This window comes from Salmo trutta, chromosome 17 (genome assembly GCF_901001165.1).
Source record: "Salmo trutta chromosome 17, fSalTru1.1, whole genome shotgun sequence".
NCBI lineage: Eukaryota > Metazoa > Chordata > Actinopteri > Salmoniformes > Salmonidae > Salmo > Salmo trutta.
The window spans coordinates 6132651-6143685 of NC_042973.1; the positions used below are offsets into that span (position 1 = coordinate 6132651).

Here is an 11035-nt window from a genome sequence, read left to right on the forward strand (position 1 = left end):
TGTTCTTTTCACTATTTATATAATTGCTATTGGTCAATCTGTTAAAAATAAAACATTTATATGCGGATGATACTATTATGTACTCAATTGCCCTGACTGCTGACCTGGCCGTGTCAAAACTACAGTCTGATTTAAAACTAGTATTTAATAAATGGCAAAACTAAATATATGTTGTTTTTAAGTTCTGGTAAGATTGTCTCAGAAGGATGCATACAAATACCTTGGTATTTAGATTGACAATGATTTAGCGTTTAAAAAAAACGACCTTTTTCTTTTTTTTACAGAAACAGATCTTGTCTCTCTCTGGTCAACAGGAAGCAGATTGTGCAGTCAACCAATCTACCTGTTCTTGATTATGGAGATACTATTTATCAAAGTGCAGCTGCCTCTATTCTTAAACCCTTGGATGCTGTTTTTCATAGAGCCCTTTGTTTTATCACCGGAGACAGTTGTCTTACTCATCACTGTATTCTTTACCAAAAAGGTTGTCTGGACCTCTTTAAAGTCACGTAGGTCACATCATTACACTCTTTTTGTTTACAAAGCCCTGCTCCACAAACTTGGCTTACCTAACGTCACTTAAGATTTTAAATGATAAGTCCCCCTTCCTACTACACCCTCACCTTCCCTACCACACAAGGCTCCGTTTGACCTCAGGGCTCTTACCTCTATCACTCTTTCATGTCACAGCAGTCATCCCTCCCTCCCTCTGGTTCTGCTCAGGGGCTTCTTCCATTCCTTCGCATCACTTGTCTTCATCCTCTCCTTCTCTCTCCATTTTCCTGTCAGCTTTCTGATAGCCTATTGAAATGTAATAGGACAGAGGGAAACCCGATAAATAAATGGTTCCAGCATATGGAGTCATCCTCATCTTCATAAGGCTGAGGGCAGGGAACAGGCTGAGGGCGGGGGACAGGCTGAGGGCGGGGAACAGGCTGAGGGCAGGGGAACAGGCTGAGGGCGGGGGAACAGGCTGAGGGCGGGGGAACAGGCTGAGGGCGGGGGAACAGGCTGAGGAACAGGCTGAGGGCGGGGAACAGGCTGAGGGCGGGGGAACAGGCTGAGGGCGGGGAACAGGCTGAGGGCGGGGAACAGGCTGAGGGCGGGGAACAGGCTGAGGGCGGGGAACAGGCTGAGGGCGGGGAACAGGCTGAGGGCGGGGAACAGGCTGAGGGCGGGGGAACAGGCTGAGGGCGGGGGAACAGGCTGAGGGCGGGGGAACAGGCTGAGGGCGGGGGAACAGGCTGAGGGCGGGGGAACAGGCTGAAGGGCGGGGGAACAGGCTGAAGGGCGGGGAACAGGCTGAAGGGCGGGGAACAGACTGAGGGCGGGGAACAGGCTGAGGGCGGGGAACAGGCTGAGGGCGGGGAACAGGCTGAGGGCGGGGAACAGGCTGAGGGCAGGGAACAGGCTGAGGGCAGGGAACATTCCATTAAAAACTAAATTTGTCTAGAGAGACATGCCCAGGTTGTTGGATCCCAATCATTTCATTAGTGATTTGATTATCTTCCAAAATGGCTACAACAAAGATATAAAATATTAAGGGGGAGAAAAGAATCCTGGGAAATAATACCAGGGTGGATGAGAGCAGATATTTCTAATGCATGGGGCAAGATGGTGTCCAAAAGCTTCAATGCATTCAGTAGTTAAAAAAGGTGAGCAAAGCAGCGAAGCCAGAATAATGGACTGTGTTTTGGGCCGAACAGCAGCCACATACTGCAGGGAGATAACTTGTGTGGAGAGTGAAGGGGTCAGCTAGAGGGGAATCCACTGCTGTTATAAGTGTACTCATGAAATTGCTAACAGCTGTGCTCCTATTCAGCTAGTTAGAACCCCCCCCCCACCGGCCTTTTTTTTTTTTTGAACATACAGCTGCACAGATAGAGGGTTAAGCAAATATTACACAATGAACAGTAAAATACAGCAGACCTTCTACTCCTCGCACCTCGCTTCGGGAAACATGGGCAAGAGAACCCTACTGTGTGTGTGTGTGTGTGTGTGTGTCAGTGAACTCACTGCTTGTGCTCTTTGTCTGTCTCAATATACCCCCTCTTAATATTTTATTCTCTATTCTCTGCACCCTCCCATCACCCACCCTCCCTCCTCTCCCGCACCGCCTGCCCCCGCCGACCCTACCCAAAAACCTTGGGGAGGCAATGACAGTGCTCCTTTGTTCGCCCTCCTCTCCTCTCCTCTCGCCCCGTCGCTCTCTCACTCCCTCTGTGCCCACGTCGGTTGTGAGGGGAGGCATGCCTGGACAGGCGCAGGGAGGGAGGGAGAGCCAAGAGAAGGGTGAGGAGGGGAGGGGGGGGGTCTCTCTCTCTCAATTCTCCACCTTTCTGTCAACTCGGCAATACCAGAGTGGGCTTGGGAGAGGGGGTCAGCAGTAAGGTCTGACCTCTGAACTAACCACTACAGGAGGTCAGCCACACCCCATAGCTGGGGCCTATATAATGACTTTATATCAGAACATAAACAAAACTCCAAACTAAAACACTGGGGAGAGACGAAACAGACTTAGAGGCTCTGTGGCTTCACAAGAACAACGAGAAAAGGTTTTATTTCTGCGGTCGTTTGGAAATAAAACAACATTCCAGACTACAGTAATAACGTGCCATGGTAACGCGCAGGCCCCGGGTTATGTGTTTTTTTGGGGGGGGGCGGGGGGGGGGGGAAGAGTACACATCTTCTTTAAAGCAAAGAAACATGCAGTCTGTTCATTATGGTCAGAGAGACAGTTTTCTGAGCTGCTCCTTTAGCAAACCCATTCCCAAATAGTGGGCATAGAAACAGAATGACTAGAATGGACCTTCTGTAATTATATTTCTATGCTATATGTTGCCTGCAGTACTGTAGGTGCCTGGTGGTAATCAGGGAGCCTCCCTGCTAAGAACAGCTCATTTTCCCCAACCCATACTTTAAAGACGCCTAGCCTCCCAGGCAAATCGGATCATTAACCTCAGCTAATCTACAAACATTATGTTTAGAAAAAACGTCTTCCCAGGCTTAAACTCTGTGCACAGCCAAAGCGCCTTGCTTATTCATTTGGAGGGTGCAAGACTGACAGTGTGTATGTGTGTGTGTGTGTGTGTGTGTGTGAGATGGAGTGTACACATGAGAGAGTGTGCGTGTGTACGAGTGAGACTGTGCATTTTTATGTGCTACATGATTGCTACAAAAAATAAAGAAGAACAAAAAAACTCTGAGCAGCCTTGATGGTGTCTGTTGTCTCTCCTGCCAAGACAAGCCCCTGCTGGGATCTCAATCAATAGGACCGATGAAGACACCCGGCTCCCGTCGTGCCATGAGGGAAAACGTTAGTCTGTGTTAGAGACGGGCTGTCAATCCCTACATGTGCAGAGATAATCTGAACGTCACCTCACTGATTCTATGATTCGCATAAGAGCTTATATATCTTATATATCTTGAATGTGGAGATAAAAATGCACTGGCTCTAAAAACAGGGATTCAGTATCCGAAATGGTTTCTTATTCATTTGGGGATGAAATCGATTCTGGATGTGAATAATACAAATGAGAAAATGCAAATTCACTCTGAGTGCAATAAACATGGTTCTACCCTATTGTACTATTCTGAAAGTCCTCATCTTCCTTCAATGTAACAAACATGAACCCGCAATAAAAATGAACACATTTATGTGGTTTTATGGATTTTTCCTTCTCTCTTTTAAAACGTGAATCCAGAAAAATTAATTAATAACTAAATATACAGTACTTCAATGCTTGTACGACCTGCTAGTTGAAGGCAATACGGTGGAAGCTACCCCACTGCACTGCTGACGACTGTTCTCAGATCTGAAGTGTCTGGATAGACAACAGTTAGGGTAGGGAAGGGCTTGGCAGCAAATTGAGACTGCTCGGTTTGTCATATCTTGCTCTTTATAGGCCCACACCACATCTCTGACAGAGATGAGTGATCAAGACTCCAGCCAAAGTGCACACAGGTGATTAGGAGGCGTCCCACGTGAACATCTGCGAATCAAACTGTCAATCACAGAACAGGGAGGGTTTTGTGTGAAGGGGAAGTAGCTTCGGGTTCTCCTGACTTAACTGCCACGTTGGTCCGAGAACCAAGAAGCGTCCGGAAGCGATTCTGCGACTGTCATATTTACTAATCTCTGTGGTTAGAAGGAATGCCTTTGGGGAGCTTGGTTTAGCCAAGCATTATAACGTGAGATGTCAGCTTGAAAAGATGACTTGTGTTTCCCTTCGAATTATTTGAAACTTTCTCCAAAAACCTTGACAACTTCAGTAATATATGTAGACACAATATGTTATTTATAACATTATAAATGTTTCTTGCATTTGGTTAAGCAGTATCATTCAGTCTAGAGGGTAGACTACGGCCCAGTGGGTAAACTACGGCCCAGAGGGTAGACTACAGCCCAGAGGGTAGACTACGGCCCAGAGGGTAGACTACGGCCCAGAGGGTAGACTACGGCCCAGAGGGTAGACTACGGAGTGTTAAAAAAAAACTGCTCTCTCAAAGTTGCCATCTCAATTTCATTTCCAGTTAATGTTTTTTTTTCTTCTACAACTGATGTCGCTACCACAGGAAGATTTTGTCATTTCAACCATAGAATGCGTGTCATTTCCTGGTATTCCAACTTCCAGATGAAATCGACACAACAGCTCAGATACCAATTCTACAACAATAACCTTTTAAAACGTTATCCACCCGTGGAAGTTGGGGACTTTTAACTGTGCATGTTTAAAATGCTTTATAATATAATTGGTGACATGTATCAATGTGTACAATGTTCTTTTAGTTGGTAATATCTTGCAATAGAAAGTCACTTTCTTTCAAACTTGAGGCTTCCCTATTCCTCTACTAAACATGAGCCAATAGCAGCAGCATCATCATCATTCTCCTAACTATCATATTTACCAAAGAGATCATCAATAAACATTTAAGAGGTGAGAATAAACTACCCAACATAGACCCTCGAGTGTTTCCAGCACCATATCTCAAAGGTTAATAGACGTGTCAATTCCCAAGCCGAGATGCCCTGACTGCCCCCCCCCCCACTCAACGCTCCTAATCAGCCTCCACAACCCTTCAGAGACCCCCCCCCCCCCCCCCCCCCAGCCAACTCCAGACACAGAGGGGCATTTATGAGGGGGACACTAACCAAATGAACGTCCTCTTGGGAGCTATAGTTTAATGGTTCGTCCTCTCCTCTCTAAATTGAACAAGCTGCCGTACTCACACAAAAGGCAATACGGATCTCTCTACCGTAAAAGACAGGCACGTTTCCATTACACTGCATCGCCAAGTACTATACAGCTGTGTAGAATGGAGCCCATGGAGGCATCATCCCATCACACCGTCTGCAATTAAAAGGGAGGGAGACCCTGTAAGGTGGGATGCCCAGATGAACGTTTCTCATCACGAGTGTGACAGAAGTCCCACTGAGGATCTCCACTTCATTATGCTTAATGGCTCCTCTTAATGGCTGATGAAATAATTCTTCTGTGACCACAGTATCCCGTTCAAAACGGTGAGGGTTTGACGGAGGGCGGGGTGAAGTGAAAATGTGTTGGATTTCAGGTGATAAAACAATGGCTCAAAGCAGTGCACTATAGAACGTCTTCCCCCCCATGGGTGTGACGTAGAATGTCTTCCCCCATGGGTGTGACGTAGAATGTCTTCCCCCATAGGTGTGATGTAGAATGTCTGTAGAATGTCTTCCCCCATAGGTGTGATGTAGAATGTCTTCCCCCATAGGTGTAATGTAGAATGTCTTCCCCCATAGGTGTAATGCAGAATGTCTTCCCCCATGGGTGTGACGCAGAATGTCTTCCCCCATGGGTGTGACGTAGAATGTCTTCCCCCATGGGTGTGACGTAGAATGTCTTCCCCCATGGGTGTGACGTAGAATGTCTTCCCCCATAGGTGTGATGTAGAATGTCTGTAGAATGTCTTCCCCCATGGGTGTGATGTAGAATGTCTTCCCCCATGGGTGTGATGTAGAATGTATTTCCCATTTTCGGGATGGACATCAGAAAGTGTGGAGCTCACCTCTCTTCCGGACTCTTCTCTTGTCCTCACCATTCCACGCTTCTCCCACATTCCTTCTTTCCTTTCTTCTGTGTGTGGTAGTGTTTTCTTTCAAAAACCCTGCTATGTTTCTTAGGACAAGGCAGGGAGGAGTTGAACATGGTTCCAGTGTAGGTATCGCCCAGCACTACAGCGAATGGTGACGAATTCACGTCTCTTTTTGCTGCAGGAGATCAAGTCAACTGTGAATTCCATCTTTCAAGGTTGAATTTCAACTACAGTCAACTACAGTAATGGTTTCATCTTTATCACTTAAAGGCGATACATGCTCCATTTTATAGAAAATAAGCTTTAGCTGACAGACCGGCGACCTTTGTAGAATTTACAGTCGTTTGAAAAAGAGAGAGGAAGTCGAGTGGCCATGTTCATCATTTACCTGGAAAGCGTTCAGCTGAAAAATGACTAACCCGGCTTTGTCGCTTACCCACCATTTAAATCATGTTCCTCAGTGGCTGTTCAGCTTTGATAGAGCCACCCGACAGGACAAATACCGGTCTCATATGAAATTGTGCAAATTATTTTCTTTCATCTCGGATCCTAGCGTCATTGTTCCATTCCCCCCACCCCACTCCCCCCCCGCGGGGTGCTAATCTGAGACAAACACTCGAAGACTCTGACACGTTGTCAAATCCCAAACTATCTAACCACAGACAGGAGACGGGAGAGGGGATATCTAACCAGAGACGGGGAGAGGGGATATCTTACCGGAGACGGGGAGAGGGGATATCTAACCGGAGACGGGGAGAGGGGATATCTAACCGGAGACGGGGAGAGGGGATATCTAACCAGAGACGGGGAGAGAGGATATCTAACCAGAGACGGGGAGAGAGGATATCTAACCAGAGACGGGGAGAGGGGATATCTAACCGGAGACAGGGGATATCTAACCGGAGACGGGGAGAGGGGATATCTAACCGGAGACGGGGAGAGGGGATATCTAACCGGAGACGGGGAGAGGGGATATCTAACCGGAGACGGGGAGAGGGATATCTAAACCAGACGGAGAGGGGATATCTAACCAGAGACGGGGAGAGGGGATATCTAACCAGGAGACGGGGAGAGGGGATATCTAACCGGAGACGGGGAGAGGGGATATCTAACCGGAGACGGGGAGAGGGGATATCTAACCGGAGACGGGGAGAGGGGATATCTAACCGGAGACGGGGAGAGGGGATATCTAACCGGAGACGGGGAGAGGGGATATCTAACCGGAGACGGGGAGAGGGGATATCTAACCGGAGACGGGGAGAGGGGATATCTAACCGGAGACGGGGAGAGGGGATATCTAACCGGAGACGGGGAGAGGGGATATCTAACCGGAGACGGGGAGAGGGGATATCTAACCGGAGACGGGGAGAGGGGATATCTAACCGGAGACGGGGAGAGGGGATATCTAACCGGAGACGGGGAGAGGGGATATCTAACCAGAGACGGGGAGAGGGGATATCTAACCAGAGACGGGGAGAGGGGATATCTAACCAGAGACGGGGAGAGGGGATATCTAACCAGAGACGGGAGACGGGGAGAGGGGATATCTAACCGGAGACGGGGAGAGGGGATATCTAACCGGAGACGGGGAGAGGTGATATCTAACCAGAGACGGGGAGAGGGGATATCTAACCGGAGACGGGGAGAGGGGATATCTAACCACAGACAGGAGACGGGGAGAGGGGATATCTAACCAGAGACGGAGAGAGGGGATATCTAACCACAGACAGGAGACGGGGAGAGGGGATATCTAACCAGAGACGGGGAGAGGGGATATCTAACCGGAGACGGGGAGAGGGGATATCTAACCGGAGACAGGGAGAGGGGATATCTAACCAGAGACAGGGAGAGGGGATATCTAACCAGAGACGGGGAGAGGGGATATCTAACCAGAGACGGGGAGAGGGGATATCTAACCAGAGACAGGAGACGGGGAGAGGGGATATCTAACCGGAGACAGGGAGAGGTGATATCTAACCGGAGACGGGGAGAGGGGATATCTAACCAGAGACGGGATGCACACAGTGGGGCTTTATTCTTTAGGCCTATCAGCATTTGCTTTGCCAATCTCCAAGATCCAATCTTCTAATACTCTGTGCCGGTCGGAAGGATATCTGTCAGATAGTGCTGCCCCAAGGCCGAGGCCCTTTCTCCAAGGCCTCGGCTGCGTAATCGGATTCCAGCAGAAGGGGAGTAATACTGGCCATGCCAACAGCCCTCTGCTCCACTCTCCCCTTACTGACCACCGCCAGGCTTCACCTCATCTTTCTACACACTGGGAATGGCAGGAAGTATCTGTTTGTAACATGCGCTCCAAGATGAGGGGGGACACATGAGTGGACTGGACGCTAATCCTTTCTCTCTCTGTGATAAATGTCATTGACTGGTTCCTTTTCAGATTGCTCAAGGATAAGCAGACCCCTCCCTTTGGAAAGACAGACCCCTCCTTTTGGAAAGGTTTTACTGTAAGAGCTGCCTTCACCCAGATCAATGGCACATGCCGTCGACTGGCCAGTTCAATCCCAGCAACAATGGTGCAAAATCATTTATCAAAACAGTTCCCCTTAATGAGGCCAAAAGTCCGATTGATTTCTCACGGAGATCAGTCTGTGGAGAAATTATACATTCCTTCTTGTCAACTCCCAAATCTATATGAAATAGGGCAGAGCATCTGTCTAGCCGCTCCATCCAGATGGCAGGCGAACAGATGTAATTTAGTTCATTAACCTAACAGCACTTAACCACTGGGCCATGTACTCTAAATGGTTCAGTCCATCAGAAATGACCCACTGGGCCATGTACTCTAGATGGTTCAGTCCATCAGAGATGACCCACTGGGCCATGTACTCTAGATGGTTCAGTCCATCAGAGATGACCCACTGGGCCATGTACTCTAGATGGTTCAGTCCGTCAGAGATGACCCACTGGGCCATGTACTCTAGATGGTTCAGTCCATCAGAGATTTCGTTTTTTTATTATTATAGCATCAGGAAACCTTAACTACTGTCACGTGTGCTCCCTCTCCGGCCTCTAGGTCATCAGGCTGCTTGTTATAATGACACTGACCTGGACTCCATCACGTCCTTGATTACCTGCTCTTTATATGTCACTCCCTTTGGTTTCTTCCCCAGTCGTCATTGTTCCCGTGTCATGTCGCTACTGCTACTCTCTATGCATATATGATGAACAGTCACTTTAACCATATCTACATTTACATACCATTTCAATCAGCCTGACTAACTGGTGCTTGTATATAGCCTTGCTACTGTTATAGCCTCACTACTGTATATAGCCTCGCTAGTCTTTTTACTGTTGTTTTTATTTCTTTACTTACCTATTGTTCACCTAATACCTTTTTTGCACTATTGGTTAGAGCCTGTAAATAAGCAATTCACTGTTGTATTCGGCGTACGTGACAAATATACTTTGATTTGATGTCGGTGCGCTGTTTGTGTTTCTTGTTTTGTTCATTTATTTATTACATTTATTCACTCCCTGAACTTGCTTCCCGACTCTCAGCGTACTCATAACAACTATGGCCAGGGGCTCATTTCCTCTGGCGTTATCAAACGGTGTAATAATTATGACAAGCGTCTGATTTTATGATCTTGTGATTATTACACTATGTCATACCATCTCAGTTTTTCTTCATTATTTGAATATAGGGGCCTATGGGGTGGGGTTTAGGCAACCCACTGAAAGAAGAGAATACAGGAGAAATCACCACCCCTTCCTGTTTAGAACCCTCACCCGAGCCAATACAATGATACAAAGACCTTCCTGTTTAGAACCCTCACCCCAAGCCAATACAATGACCTTCCTGCTTAGAACCCTCACCCCGAGCCAATACAATGACCTTCCTGCTTAGAACCCTCACCCCGAGCCAATACAATGATACAAAGACCTTCCTGCTTAGAACCCTCACCCCGAGCCAATACAATGATATAAAGACCTTCCTGTTTAGAACCCTCACCCCAAGCCAATACAATGACCTTCCTGCTTAGAACCCTCACCCCGAGCCAATACAATGACCTTCCTGCTTAGAACCCTCACCCCGAGCCAATACAAAGACCTTCCTGCTTAGAACCCTCACCCCGAGCCAATACAATGATACAAAGACCTTCCTGCTTAGAACCCTCACCCCGAGCGAATACAATGACCTTCCTGCTTAGAACCCTCACCCCGAGCCAATACAATGACACTAAGACCTTCCTGTTTAGAACCCTCACCCCGCGACAATACAATGATACAAAGAGGAGAAAAGACATGTGACAAGGATCTGTGTGTTCACACAGCGTTTCCCCCAGGTTCTCCAGTGTGTGTGAGCTCAGGCGGAGAGAGGGCTTGCACCTGGAGCAGGGAGGAGCATGCAAGGTCAGGGTCTCCTCACGGGGCTAAAACGGGACTTGCTCGCTCTCCTGAGGTCGTCAGACAATCCCTGCGGTGGCGTCGCACAATATGGGCCTTTTTTTCCCCTCTCCCGTTCCCTCTCCTTCTTCTCTTTCTTTTGGAGAAGCGCAGTAATCCATAGCACACGCAACAACCGGCAGCTCAATTATCCTCACCGTAGCACTTTTTCTAAAACAATTAACCTCTTCATGGGCGCAGACTTTTCCCAGGAAAGGGCACATCGGTAATTGAATGAATCCTCCATTTACAGTGACCCCAGGTCTCCAAGAATGTCTCAGGGGGAGTCTGGATATGCAAAAAAAATATTTTCCAATTCACACAAATATAAAACACACTTGTACATTTGTGAATTAGGACAAATATAAGCACCCACCTACTTATTGTTTTATTATTACATTCCTGACCGTGACATCGGTCTTTCATATGTAAATCTGACATCAAAAATCCTAAAGTGTTGCTTTGTGATTGTCCAATGACCTTAGCAGCACGGGTGTTATATTATCATGCAATAAAGATAACAATTTATTTCAGTACAGATTTATAGACTGGATACAAA

The 11035-nt window shown here is 47.5% G+C and overlaps 1 long non-coding RNA gene across 1 annotated transcript; it reads right to left on the reverse strand.

Annotated features, from left to right (window-relative positions):
* Positions 1-9710: 9710 nt before the first annotated feature.
* Positions 9711-10171, reverse strand: LOC115151485 (uncharacterized). Its single transcript, XR_003867302.1, has 2 exons — positions 10022-10171; positions 9711-9973 (listed from the first exon to the last, which is right to left on the reverse strand). It is a non-coding gene; the product is annotated as an uncharacterized LOC115151485 (long non-coding RNA).
* Between the last annotated feature and the right edge of the window lie 864 nt (positions 10172-11035).